Below are 12,548 nucleotides of genomic sequence, written 5' to 3'. Positions count from 1 at the left end.
GATGCTATGGTGAGATTAAGAAGTAAAATGTTTATTGTTGCAAGAAATCCATTAGAAATAGGAAATTCAACATCCCTTCAGTGTAGCGTACAGATCCGCATGTGGGCCTTACACTATAAACCTTTGGTTACCTTTGCCATAGCTGGCTGTCACCAGTGTTGAGATCCATGGAGGTCTTATGGATTTCTCGGCACTTCTGCAATCATTTTGCATATGGCTTCAGGCAAAGGGATTGCCAGTAAGGATATGATGAAAACATATGGGATTTTTGATTCCCCCCCCCTATGCTTGGCACAACTATTTGTGCGCTCTGAAATCGGGCGCTTGCTTGACCAAGGTGTGAAAATCTGCAGACTTTTCATTTGCAAATGAAGTAACTGGGATGGGCATTTCAGTGCGAAATTGGATGGGCAGGACATTTTTGTTTTTGTTTTGTTTAAGTAATAAAAGTAACAGTGCCTCCGTCATTCATTTTAATCATGTGAGTCTCATTCAAGGCAATTTGAGTGGAAGGGCAGAGGAAATTGCATTGTAATGATAAACACTGGATATCGTTCCTTGTTAGGCACTGAAAATGGAGTTTGATGGTTCTCACTGCTAATTCCATGAAGAGTTAGGGAGGGAAAACCAGCTTAGTGTTTTATGGCCCTCGTTCATTGGGAATTTGTCAGGAATGGTTTCCTTGTCTGTGAGCGGTGGCTATACCTCATTCTCCACATAAGACCAACAACAACAACAACAACAACAACAACATTTCCTACCCACCCCATTAAGGACAGGAAGAATAAAGACATAAATTTACATCACCAATTGCCAGATGTTTATTTGATCCTGCCTGTTCACATTGAAGCAGAGCATGCCTATAAGAGACAACATGGGGCATGAATGAGGTTTGGGTGCTGTGCAAAAAGCATGGGAATATCCATTGCTGCAGGAAAGAGTACATGGACAGATGTCCCAACCTGAATTTCACCCAAAGTCTCCCTATATGAGTCCTTCCTATATGAGTTTTAAGACCTTTGATGTTATATTTAAATGTTTTAAATACTGTGTCGGCTGGGTTGGAAGTACCTTTTATTTAGAGCATGCAAGTGCCTTTCAACTCATGCCGTTATTTGATAGAACAGCGAAAAAGAATTTGCTTTTACTTATGGATCCCAAAGTAGGAAATTGATCTTTCCATGCTATTTTTATTACATTATGCTAGTCTGGAAATAAAACCTTCCCTCCTCAAAAGTCAGTCATTTTAATAGCATTTGGTCTAAGCTAATGGAATTTGAAGTTAGAAGTCAGGAAAACAGTTCAATCAAACGCATGCCCGGTAAAAACCGAAGACGTCATGACAGTTTTGTGATATGTTATTAGGGAAGGAAAACTATGTCTTTGAAATGGGCTGTTGTTGCACAAGATGTTTTCTGTCAAAATGTTTATAACTGCAATAATGTCATTTTTTCACGATTTAGTGAGGCCACCGGCAAATGCATGACTCATTTTATTGTTCTTCTTATTCCTGTTGTTTATAATATATTTCTTCATTGCATTTTTAACCTGGACTTCTTCCAGTATCTCCCTTTGGGATCTTAGCACATTCTCTTTGGTATGCATTTTGACCTTAATAGTCCTAATTCACCAGCGTTGGATGAATTTCTGGACTGGGCCACAGTTATCCTTCATATGCCATACTTCTTCAAATTGTCTGATGCAGTTTTTGAGTCAAGAACTGAACACAAAAATATATAGCTAAGGAATAGTTGTGTATGAAAATGAGCATGAATATTCAAGCTTTTTTAAAAATAAAAAACATCAGAGAATGATGCAGAAATCGAAAAGGAACAAATATGGTTGAATTAATTTTAACACAATGACAAGTTGATATAGCCTGATTTGTACATAAGGTAATGTTGTTACCTAATCCCAACAACAGCTTTCTGAGGCAGGTAAGGCTTTTTCCCATCTTGGTGTCCTCCATATATTAGATTAAAACTCCCATGTATAGACATGTTGGTTACTCGTAACATAACAGAGTAGTCTAGTCCAACATATTTGGCAGGTTGGAAAAAGCTGGACCAACAGATCAAAAAGATAATGATCCAAAGAGATATCCTTGCATCAATACTAATAGAAAGAGAAAATATGTTTGCATTGTCTGTGGTGTGCCGTCTCTTGCAATGCTCTGGCTGCTTGAGCCACGTAGGTCAGAAAGTACATGGCTGCATATCCTGCAACCCACTTTTCCTTTCCATCAGAGCGAAAACTAGTCATATCTTCATCATCAACATTGCTGCATTCTCATCTCCTTTCTTTTATGCCCTCGCTTATCCATGGAAAACTGAGTGGCTAAATTGCAGCCTTCCAGATGTTGTTGGGCTGCAGTTTGTATCAGCCCTTGCTACCAGGAATGATGGGAGATGCAGTTCAGCAGCATCTGGAGGACTGCATGGTTCCCACTCCTGCTTTGAAATATTTCAGTGGCAAAACAACTATTTTAAGGGTGGCATAATGCTTTGTTTTCTTTTAATGGAGCCAGAGTCATGAAGTGGTTTAAGTGTTGTATTACAACTCTGTAAACCAGGGTTCGAATCCCTGCTGTGCCTTGGAAGTTTACTGGATGACCTTAGGCAAGTCTTTCACCTCAGAGCAACCCAAAGGCAAGTCCCCTCTGAACAAGTCTTGCCAAGAAAACCCCATGATAGGTCTGCAATCCAACACTCCAACTATTTTGACATACTGGTCCTCTCAAAAACATTACATGTGTAAGATTTGTCCAAGAACATTCTTGAACAAGTTTCCCGAGTTGCAGAATGAATCATTGGCTTCTGTGTCCTTTAATATTTCTACTTCTTCTCTCCGGGAGGAATCTCTAAAAGGAATTCAAATGATTTGCCTCAGGGCTGAGCTGAATGTCCTGAGGACTCAATGTGACAGTTGCAAATGTTGCAGCGATAATGATGCTTCATAAAAATGAAGCTTCTATTCTTGTTGCTGGTAATGAGCTTTGAACCAGACTTTTATTAATTTAAAAGAGAGATGCACACCAAACTTATTAGACAGTCCTCTAATGAATGTTCCTCACTATTATATTGTGGAGGCTAAAAATGGGAGGAAAGAGAGCTGAAAAGTGCTTTGAAAGAAGCATTTCATTCTATTGTACTTTTTCTTTGTCTTTCTGACACAGTTGACATAAGACAAGGTGAAAGAAAAGCTATCCAACAGGAATAGTTGGATGCTCCTTCTGGAGAATGTGAAGTCGAAGGCTTTCATGGCTTGCATCCATATTTTTGGTGGGTTTTTTGGGCTATGAGGCCATGTTCTAGAAGAGTTTATTCCTGACGTTTCGCCAACATCTGTGGCTGGCGTCTTCAGAGACAGTTCTGGAGAACTTTCAGCCCTTTTTGAGGAGGGACTTCTGGTGTTGAGATAAACAGCAAAGATATTGAGGTACGGAGGAATGTTAGGACTAGCAGAAAATGTAATTGACACTCCTCCTGGTTTGTCCTGTGTGTTGTTCTGCCATTCCATGTGCAGAATGTGGCAGAATTACACAGAGTTGTAATGAGGAAGAGCCCCTCTTTTGATTGCAGCAATCAGTGGTAGGGATGCAATTCGTCACTAATTTTCTTCTCAAAGAAATGAATGAGTAACTTTAGGAATTTTCTTCTCCGTTGCAAGAAAGTCTTCGAAAGCCGCACCATTTTCGACGCCCATTTGTAGTTTGGGATTTAGTCTGTGCAAAATTTTCACAGGATTGGTTTGCACAGAAAACAACCTCTTTTGTGCAGGAAACAGCATTTTCTGCTCAGAAAACAATGGGAGGAATTTCTCTTAATTTCAAATGAAAAGAAAGTGGGGCCAGAACGCATTCAAGTGAATTCGCTAGTTCACCGAATTTATGTGAACTTGAATTGCATTCGAACTGACTTCCCGTTGCCCAAAAATAGCTTGCCATTGCCTGAAATTGCATGTGATCACCTCCCATGCAATAATGTGAAACCCCATGATTGACTTCCCATTGCCCAAAATTGTGTGTGGTAGTCTATTACACAATAACATTAAATCCCATGATTGTGTTTGGATTGCCACTGGATTCCAATTTCCCTTGTCTGATAACGACCAATATTTCTCTATCAGAGGACAAGGTTGGAAGAAAGAAAGAAAGAAAGAAAGAAAGAAAGAAAGAAAGAAAGAAAGCCAGCCTTCTTCCATTATGTCCCAGATTTCTTATTTTCACAGCCAAAGAAATATTGCCACGGTCAAGAAATGTTTAGTTCTGGCTGGATGTTATGCACCATCGGTGCAGGAAATCAGCCAGATTAATTATAATGTTCTGTTCTGACGTTCATTCTGTCTAATTGTTTAACAGCATTTTCAAATATGAAACACCAGCAAATTGCTATGAGAAATAAGGAACAACTGTGTGTGTGTGTCACTGTGCGCAGACTGAGTTGTGTCCTTTCTAAAAATCCATAGCTGTAGTAATCAGTACAAATCAGCCTTTTCCTATTTTCAGAGTAAAATATCTTGATGGTCGGAAATATAAAGGGATCGTGTGCGTTTTCGTATAACTGAGTGGTTAGTAAGTAAGTGGCAGGTTATCTGCAAACTATGAAAAGGAAAAGGGTGAAAAGTTGAAAACTACGAAAAATATGACTATATGAAGACTCCGATTACTATTAAATATGATAGGGTTTTTTTGTTTTAAAAGAAGCCCACCCTGCTTCTTTTATGAGAATTGAATCGGTATTATCAGCCAGATAACATTGTCATAAAAGTAATGGCACGACGCTGGCTAAGTGGCCATTATCCTGTGTGTTGCCAGAGCTGGCCTGGTCGATGTGATAAGTGGATTGGGATGATAAATCACCAGATGTTAAAATTACACTTGCCAGAAGCTAGGAGAAGTCTTTTGAACTAACCGTGGGTGAAAAATATATTTTCATTGCGGTCGCTGCTAAATATAAACATTTATTTTCTCCAAGGAAAAGCAGAGAAAGAAAAACGGATGCTGTCCTGATATCTTGACCTGGAGGAGTGCGCCTTGGCTTTCTTGTACTGATAAATTATCTGGTTAAAGGGAAAAGATACAAAGGCCCAGGGTGAACTAAAAAACACTATTTTAAGTACAGGGGTGGTTTGACAGCACAGTCGCTGCCTTCTAAACAATAGATTTGGGTTTTTCTTTTTCTGTTCTGGGGTGACCTCTATGAAAGAAAGAAACTACAGGGAAAGAGATTCCACCTAAACATTAGGAAGAACTTCCAGATGGCAATTGCTGTTCAACAGTGGAATACACTCCTTTGGACAGTGCTGGAGTCTCTTTCTTTGGAGGTTTTTAAACAGAGGTTGGGTTCAACTGGATGGACCTTGTGGTCTCTTCCAGCTCTATGAGTCTATGATTTTAAGGAAAAAAACCTATCATCATATATTTTCAGCACCTGAGAACCTGAGAAAAGACATCTTGGAGTGGTTATTAAATCCAGTGCATGGTGATGGCTGCATGACCACAACCAGATGCCCTTATGACCAGATGCTATGACTGTGTTAGGTTAATGTTGTTGCTGTTTGCCTTCAAGTCATTTATGACTCTTAGGTGAACCTATCATGGGGTTTTCTAGGGCTGAGAGTGTGCAACTCGCCCAAGGTCACCCAAAGGGGTTTCCTCGTGAGGAATCAAATCCTGGTCTCCAGAGTTGTAGTCCAACACTCAAAACACTGCACCACACTGGCTCTCAACAGATATATACAGTCGGCCCTTCTTATACACGGATTTTATATACATGGATTCAAGCATCCACGGTTTGAAAATGTTCAAAAAAAGTATAAGTTTCAAATATCAAACCTTGATTTTCCATTTTTTATAAGGGACACCATTTTCCTATGTCATTATAGTTAATGGGACTTGAGCATCCACGGATTTTGTTATCCACGGGGGATCTTGGAACCAAACCCCAGCGGATAACAAGGATCCACTGTACTTTATATTTAAAAAGAAAAGGATTAAGAACCGAGAGAATGAAGATGTTGAGACGCTGTTTCTCAGTGAAACCTTCTTTTCCAGTTTCACCTCTTTTTTTTTTAATGTCCCTCATAAAATCCTCAGATATATATATACCCTCAATATCCTCAGTAGGGCCAGAAAATAAGATTTTCTATGTAATTAGAAATATAAAATTTTGCCTGCTGCAGGCATATTATCAACTGGAAATGGCTGAACTCCATAAACCCTAAGGCATAAAATCTGCTCTGTTTCTGGAATGGCTGTTTCCTCTTAAAACCCATCTTATGTTATGTGACTTGCCGATGGGGACAAGCGAATCTGCCTTGATTTTATGCCCCAATCAATGTAACTAGACAATCTTCCCTGTGACTCCATCAACTCCCAGGTACCTTGGGTCACAGAAACTCCTCCCTGTCAGTTCCCCCTTCTCTCTCTCTTTCTCTTTGGACCAGGATGCAAGTCATAAACTCACACAGCTCCTGCATCTGAAACTCTCTCCTAAGTTAGTTACAAGTTGGGCATCGTATTATTAAGAATGTACAGCTGGCATCCTGTTGGTGATTTATGAGGACTCACGTTCAGGTCACATTTTTGGCCATTGCATCGGTCGGCATTTTCTTCCGACCGTGTAATGATAGGCCTATATCAGTGACCACCATTAAATCTGAATTTATCACCTCCTTTCCATACACACAAGAATTTCAGTCGAAATTCTCATACACAACCAGTCTATGTAGGCCTGTCTTTGGACTCTCCACTCCACCTCATGCATCTGAGGAAGTAGGCTCAAGTCTATGAAAGCTCATGGATCTCAAAGAGGCTATAAGATCTTTTTGCATACCATTCTTAGGGTTTGCAGATCATAGGGCTTCCCCTGGGCTTCATCATCTGGACAATGTTCCCTGGTCCTGGGCAATAATAATGCTGCCTTGTAAAGTATGTGCTTTCTTCATTTGCTACATTTGTTGGATGGACAATTATGAATATGCAGTTATGTTCCATATGCAACCTACAGTTACACATCCATAACTATTGGGCAGTTATGAATATACAACCTACAGCTGCGCATTCATAACTGTAACGTATCCATGAACCCTATGCAGGGGCTACATAAAGGTTATGAAAGCATCCTTAATCCAGCAGCCACAGGGGTCAGTTTCCCTGTTTTTAATTGTTGGCCAAGCTGTGGTGGTCTGTTTCAAATAAAATACCAAATGTATATTGGGGGAGGGCACCACAACCCCTCAAGAAGTAATTTTTATAGGGCTTGAACTGCTGCCAAGACTGCTGCCAAGACTCCTTAAGAACAGGAGTGAAAAATGGAGAACAGCATAGCTCTAAGGCACTATAGTGAAGATTCCCTTTCACTGTGATGCCCAGAACTAGACATATCATTCCATATGAGATGTGACAAAAGCTGAATAAAGTGGTACTATTACATCCCTTGATTTGAACATTATAGCCAAATTGATGCTGTCCAGAACTGCATTGGCTCTTTTGGCCATTACATCAGACTGTTGACTCATGTTAGTAACACAGAACATCCACATCCTACACGGGGCCAATCCAAGTTCCTTACTCCTCAGGAGTATGAGATTAACCATCTTTATGTTCTTTTTATAACTTTGGCAGCTCTTTTTCCACCTTCACAGCTCCACCAGTCTGCAGAAAATCATGAGATCCATTTTCCATAAACTTCTGGCAAGCCAGGTGTGAATTTAAATGGGGACATAACCAATATGAGAAACTCCTCTTGGCAACCTTGCCGCTGTCAGGTTGTTAAAATACCCCTCATCTCTGAACATTGATTTTACTGGGGTTGTTGTCATCATACGTTTCCAAGGATGCCTGCTGTGGGAGAGATTGACCATCTCTGAAGGAGATTGTGTTCCTCAGCCCTTTGCGTCTAGGTCTGCCCAGCTTTCCCATGGAGCTGCTTGGAAACATGTCTGCAACATAGAAAATCTAGTACATTCAGATTACATAGTACTCTCCCCACCCCCACCCCGCTGGCACACTTAAGGCTTAGTAAAAGTATTTAATCTCATTTTATCCCAACACTTATTTTATCATAGCAAATGAAAGTGCTGGAGCAGAAAAGAAAAGAAAAGAGAAGAAAAAATAACTGTGCTGCAGAAGAAGAAAATCGTAAGTGAAATAGCATCGTGGCCTGATGGGCTGCTGGGCTCTTCGCCAAATCCATTGCAATGTCAGCTCCTGTCTTCGCGTTTTGGGAAGCATTCCATCTTAGAAAATTGATTCTCTACCGAGATACAGCGAAGGAATTAGAAAAGACATCTGGGAGCAATAGGTTTGTAGTGTGCACTGACCATCTGCATCCACAAAAACAATCACCGGATTCCTATATGACCTGTTATATTATGTAACTTTACATGTATCTATGTAGCAGAGGCACTAAGAAACCCCTTTATCAAATTGCAAAGATGTGTAACAAGACTGCCTGGTGTGCAACAAATGCAATGTGGAGCAATGTGGTGTGTGTCAGGACCAACGCACAACAAAAACCTTTTTGCAGTGAGGTGTAGTACAGCCTTCCCCCCCCACCCCCCCACCCCCAATTGAGCATCAATGCATATCAGGCACTTTGCATGGCACCTCTCGAGCTTCTCTTCCCCAGGATAAGCATGCAGAAAATAGCATTCTGGACACAGAAACTAAAATTTCTGTGTAGAAATTTTGTTTTCTGCACAGAAAATATTGTTTCCTATGCAAAACAACCATATGTTAAGTTGGGGTAGAATAAGTATAAATATACTTTGTGGGGTCTTCAAGGAATCTTTCAGCTGCGCCAAAGTCACCCCCTTTTGTACCAACATGTTTGCTTTTCAATAGACTCTGGAGAACATTCTTACATTTCAGCTTGTTCTTCCATTTTTCATTCACTGTGGCTTGAAATCACAGGAAAAGACTATCTGGTTATTAAATTTCTAGCTCATCACAGCCAAGTGGACAAGGCTTGTGGGAAAGGCTTCATTTCCTAATGCTTTAAAAGCACATCTGTCCTTCAGCATGGCAGCTATCTCTTCTGGACTGCCAGCCTCGATGCCTTGTTTGAACTGGCCCTGATTAACTTAGCTCCGAAACAAATGAATCAAATGGCTGTTTTTAGTTGGAGAAACACATATCAATTTATCTTGCTTGTGTTTATAAATAAACCTCACAGCCATTTGACAATCAATACATACTGGATGGAGAGCCAAGGTGGTGTAATGCTTTGAGCATTGGACTATGGCTCTGGAGCCCAGGGCTGGAATCACTGCTTGGCCATGAAACCCACTGGGTGTCCTTGGACAAGTCACACTCTCTCGGCCTCAGAGGATGGCAAAGGCAAACCCCCACTGAACAAATCTTGCCAAGATACCCCCATGGTGAGATTGTCTGAGGATCTCCATAAGTCAGAAACAACTTGAAGGTACAGAACACATATTGGGTCCACTTATGTTCTCCATCCTCACAAGGTTCTAGGAATGATATCAGTAGCTATACAGTTTAGGTTCATAATGGCAACCCCATAAAGTTCCCATAGAGATATCAGAAATGAGATAATTCCTGTCTTCAGGCTTACAGTCTAAAAGACACAACACAAAAGAAGTGGATCTGGAGGGAGGTGGGGGGAACCAAAACCTAATCACTTGGTTTTGGGTGGGAAAATTCACCAGGGAGTATGTTCAGTTCAACAACCAGGACATTCAGCAGACCATAAAATATTTAAGCAGATGGATGGGCTGCTGCTTTACTTCCCTCTGGTGGCTGCATCAATAGTAGTTCATAACTCCTGGGAGGGATGGCTCTCATCTGGATCTGGAACAAAACACAATGGAGGAAATGTGATATAATGTGCATGGGAAAATTTAAAGCACCCAGGTGGCCATGCCGGCTGAGAGATTCTGAGAGATGTAGTCCAAAAAAGTAACTGTTCCAACTGTTCCTCATACCCGATATCTATTAAATGCAGTGTGTCTGGATCTTTCAGAACCATCTGCACCAGTATCCATGCACAGTGGCACTGAATGCTTAACTCCACTTCTGCAACCTTGAACTGAATGCTAGTATTCTGCCCAAGACAAAAGTGTCCCAACACATCCATAGGGGAATTTAAGCATGCATAAGACACCAACAGAATTCAAGTCAACATATTCACTAGTTCCCTCTGCAGCTAGGCTCAGAAGGAACTAGGATGCCTAGGTAGGTGGCAGATGATGTCACCTCACCTACTGATCCAAAAGCCACAGGGCTTTGACTCTGTGGTTGTACTTACAACATTGCTGGTAAGGTAGCATGAGCTTTATCCTAACTCTGGCAATGAATGACAGAAATCCAGCCTATGCAGTTGCCTGCAAAGCAAGAACCAGCTGGGGGTGGGTGGGTGGAAGTGGCTGGAGGCAGACTGACAGCTTGAGAAGCAATAAAACACTTTGGGGCATAGAAACGAAGCCCATTAATTGCTTCAGAATTCAGCTGTGCCATCAATAGCAATGCCAACACACTACCAGCCCCCAGCTCTGACACACCACAGATTCCTTGGGCTCACTGACTGTTTCCTACCTACTATCAGCCTAGGAGCATGGCAACAGCAGATGAAAAGCCATTCTGTCTTGTTTCTACAAAAGGACTGATTTGTTTCCTGCAGTTCTTTGTTTTTGCTTTATTTATTTTTTTGCTATGCTGCTGCTGAGAACCAACAATTCTGCTGCTGTGCCAGATGATACATCACCCAGCAATGAATGGATCACAGGAAGATTCATTATATGAAGCCAGTTCATTGTTCCATCTGTTCCATTGTTGTCAACTCTAGCTGACAGCAGTGGATATCCAGAATTTCAGGAAGGATATCCCTGGTGAACTTCTATCCAGGTAGATCTAGCTGGAGATCCCTGGTGGTCTCCCATCCAAGTAGATCTAACTGGAGACCACAATGACATTATTTGCCCCACAGATTATGCTCATGGTTTCATAGTGAGATTTTGTTGAGTAACATTGGGAGATAGAGCTTCAAAGATTTAACTAGGCAATACACATAGTTCTCCTGATATTAGCATTCATTTGAGGAAGGAGATCAAGTCTATGAAACCTTATGCTACAACTTCTTTGGCACAGTTAGTCTCAAAGGTGCTAAAAACCCCTTTGCATATTGATATTCCAGACTGATGTGAGTATGACTCTGAATTTTGTCTCCTGATATCATTATTGTTATGAATCACAATTCTCCAGAATATTTTTCACAAGATCCTATTCTTCTTTTTCTGTATCTTGACATACTTATTATCTTTGATTTTGTAACCATGGCTTATGGCTGCTCTGTAGATTAGTCAGCTTCAAACATATGTCCCTGAAAGCATGCCAAGATTTCAGGGACAAAGCCAGAAGGATGAGAAGTAACATGAATGTTTACCTGATACATTTGGCAGGCAAAACAGTCCCCAGCGCCTCTTTGGAGATTGCTGGAGCCTTATGAATTCTCAGCAGCAGGAAGAAAGTCTAGCAGAGCGTAAATGAAGGGGCAGAAAGGAGTGTTATATTGTGGTGTCCCATCAGAAACGTCACAGCCAAAGAGCTCTGCCATGATGCCATGATGCAGCTGCTTCTCATGTCTTCCATCTTTACAGACTCATGGGAATGCTTCCTCTGCAGTGCATATGGTTTCTAGTGAACTAGTGGAGAGAAGCATGGAGCAAAGTAAAAGAAAGAAGAGGATGCAGGATCTCATTGCTGCTGCTGCCTCTTTGGTCCTTTGGTCCTCTCCAGAAGCACTCTCCTGCTTGGACCATTGTCAGGGATTCTGGGAGCTGAAACTGGAAGACCAGTATTTGAGAACCACTGGTGAAATAGATAGGTAGGTAAAGAAAGATGACAGAGGGAGGGAGAAGAAGAACATAGAGAGAGAATAAATGTGGAGAGGGATGAGTAGGCATATGTGATAGAATTCAAATATATAGCCGTGTTAGCCTGTAGAATCAATATGTAGAGAGATCTTGGAGAAGAAGGTTGGAGAAGACCCTCCATTCCAAATATCACACTCTAATATCAGAACAACAAATTCACAGAAAATACATCTGGACATGAGGTATGCCATTCAGATTTTTAAAGAGAAGAAGAAGAAGAAGAAGACCCAATCAGTACAGATTCAAGGTAGGCCAAATCTTGAGCTCTTTCACCAGCCCAGATGAACACTTTGTTGGAAAATGCAATAGCATTTTAACCTCAGATCAACCCTGCGAGATAGGTTAGGCTGAGATGCATTGACTATCCCAAGGTCACCCAGTGAGTTTCATTATGGCTGAGCAGTGATTCAAATCCCATTCTCATCCAACACTCTTACCAATATGCCTTGTTCATTCTAATATTAAGAAGAGCAGAGCAGATTTTCCTGGGTGTGCCTGATACATACTTAGACAAAAGGATTTTTAGTACAGTTATTTTTTACTGCTGCAGTCATTTGCTTCAGACTTCCTTGCTCAGTCTCACCTCACCCCATAAGAAACCTTGATTTCTAGCCTCTTAGTGTCAAGGCACTCATATAAATAACTCTCTC

The sequence above is a fragment of the Sceloporus occidentalis genome, unplaced genomic scaffold (genome assembly GCF_023333645.1).
Source record: "Sceloporus occidentalis isolate IW3139 unplaced genomic scaffold, rSceOcc1.0.p SCAF_9, whole genome shotgun sequence".
Classification (NCBI taxonomy): Eukaryota; Metazoa; Chordata; class Lepidosauria; order Squamata; family Phrynosomatidae; genus Sceloporus; species Sceloporus occidentalis.
The sequence above is the reverse complement of the archived record's forward strand: the minus strand, read 5'-3'. Positions refer to the sequence as shown.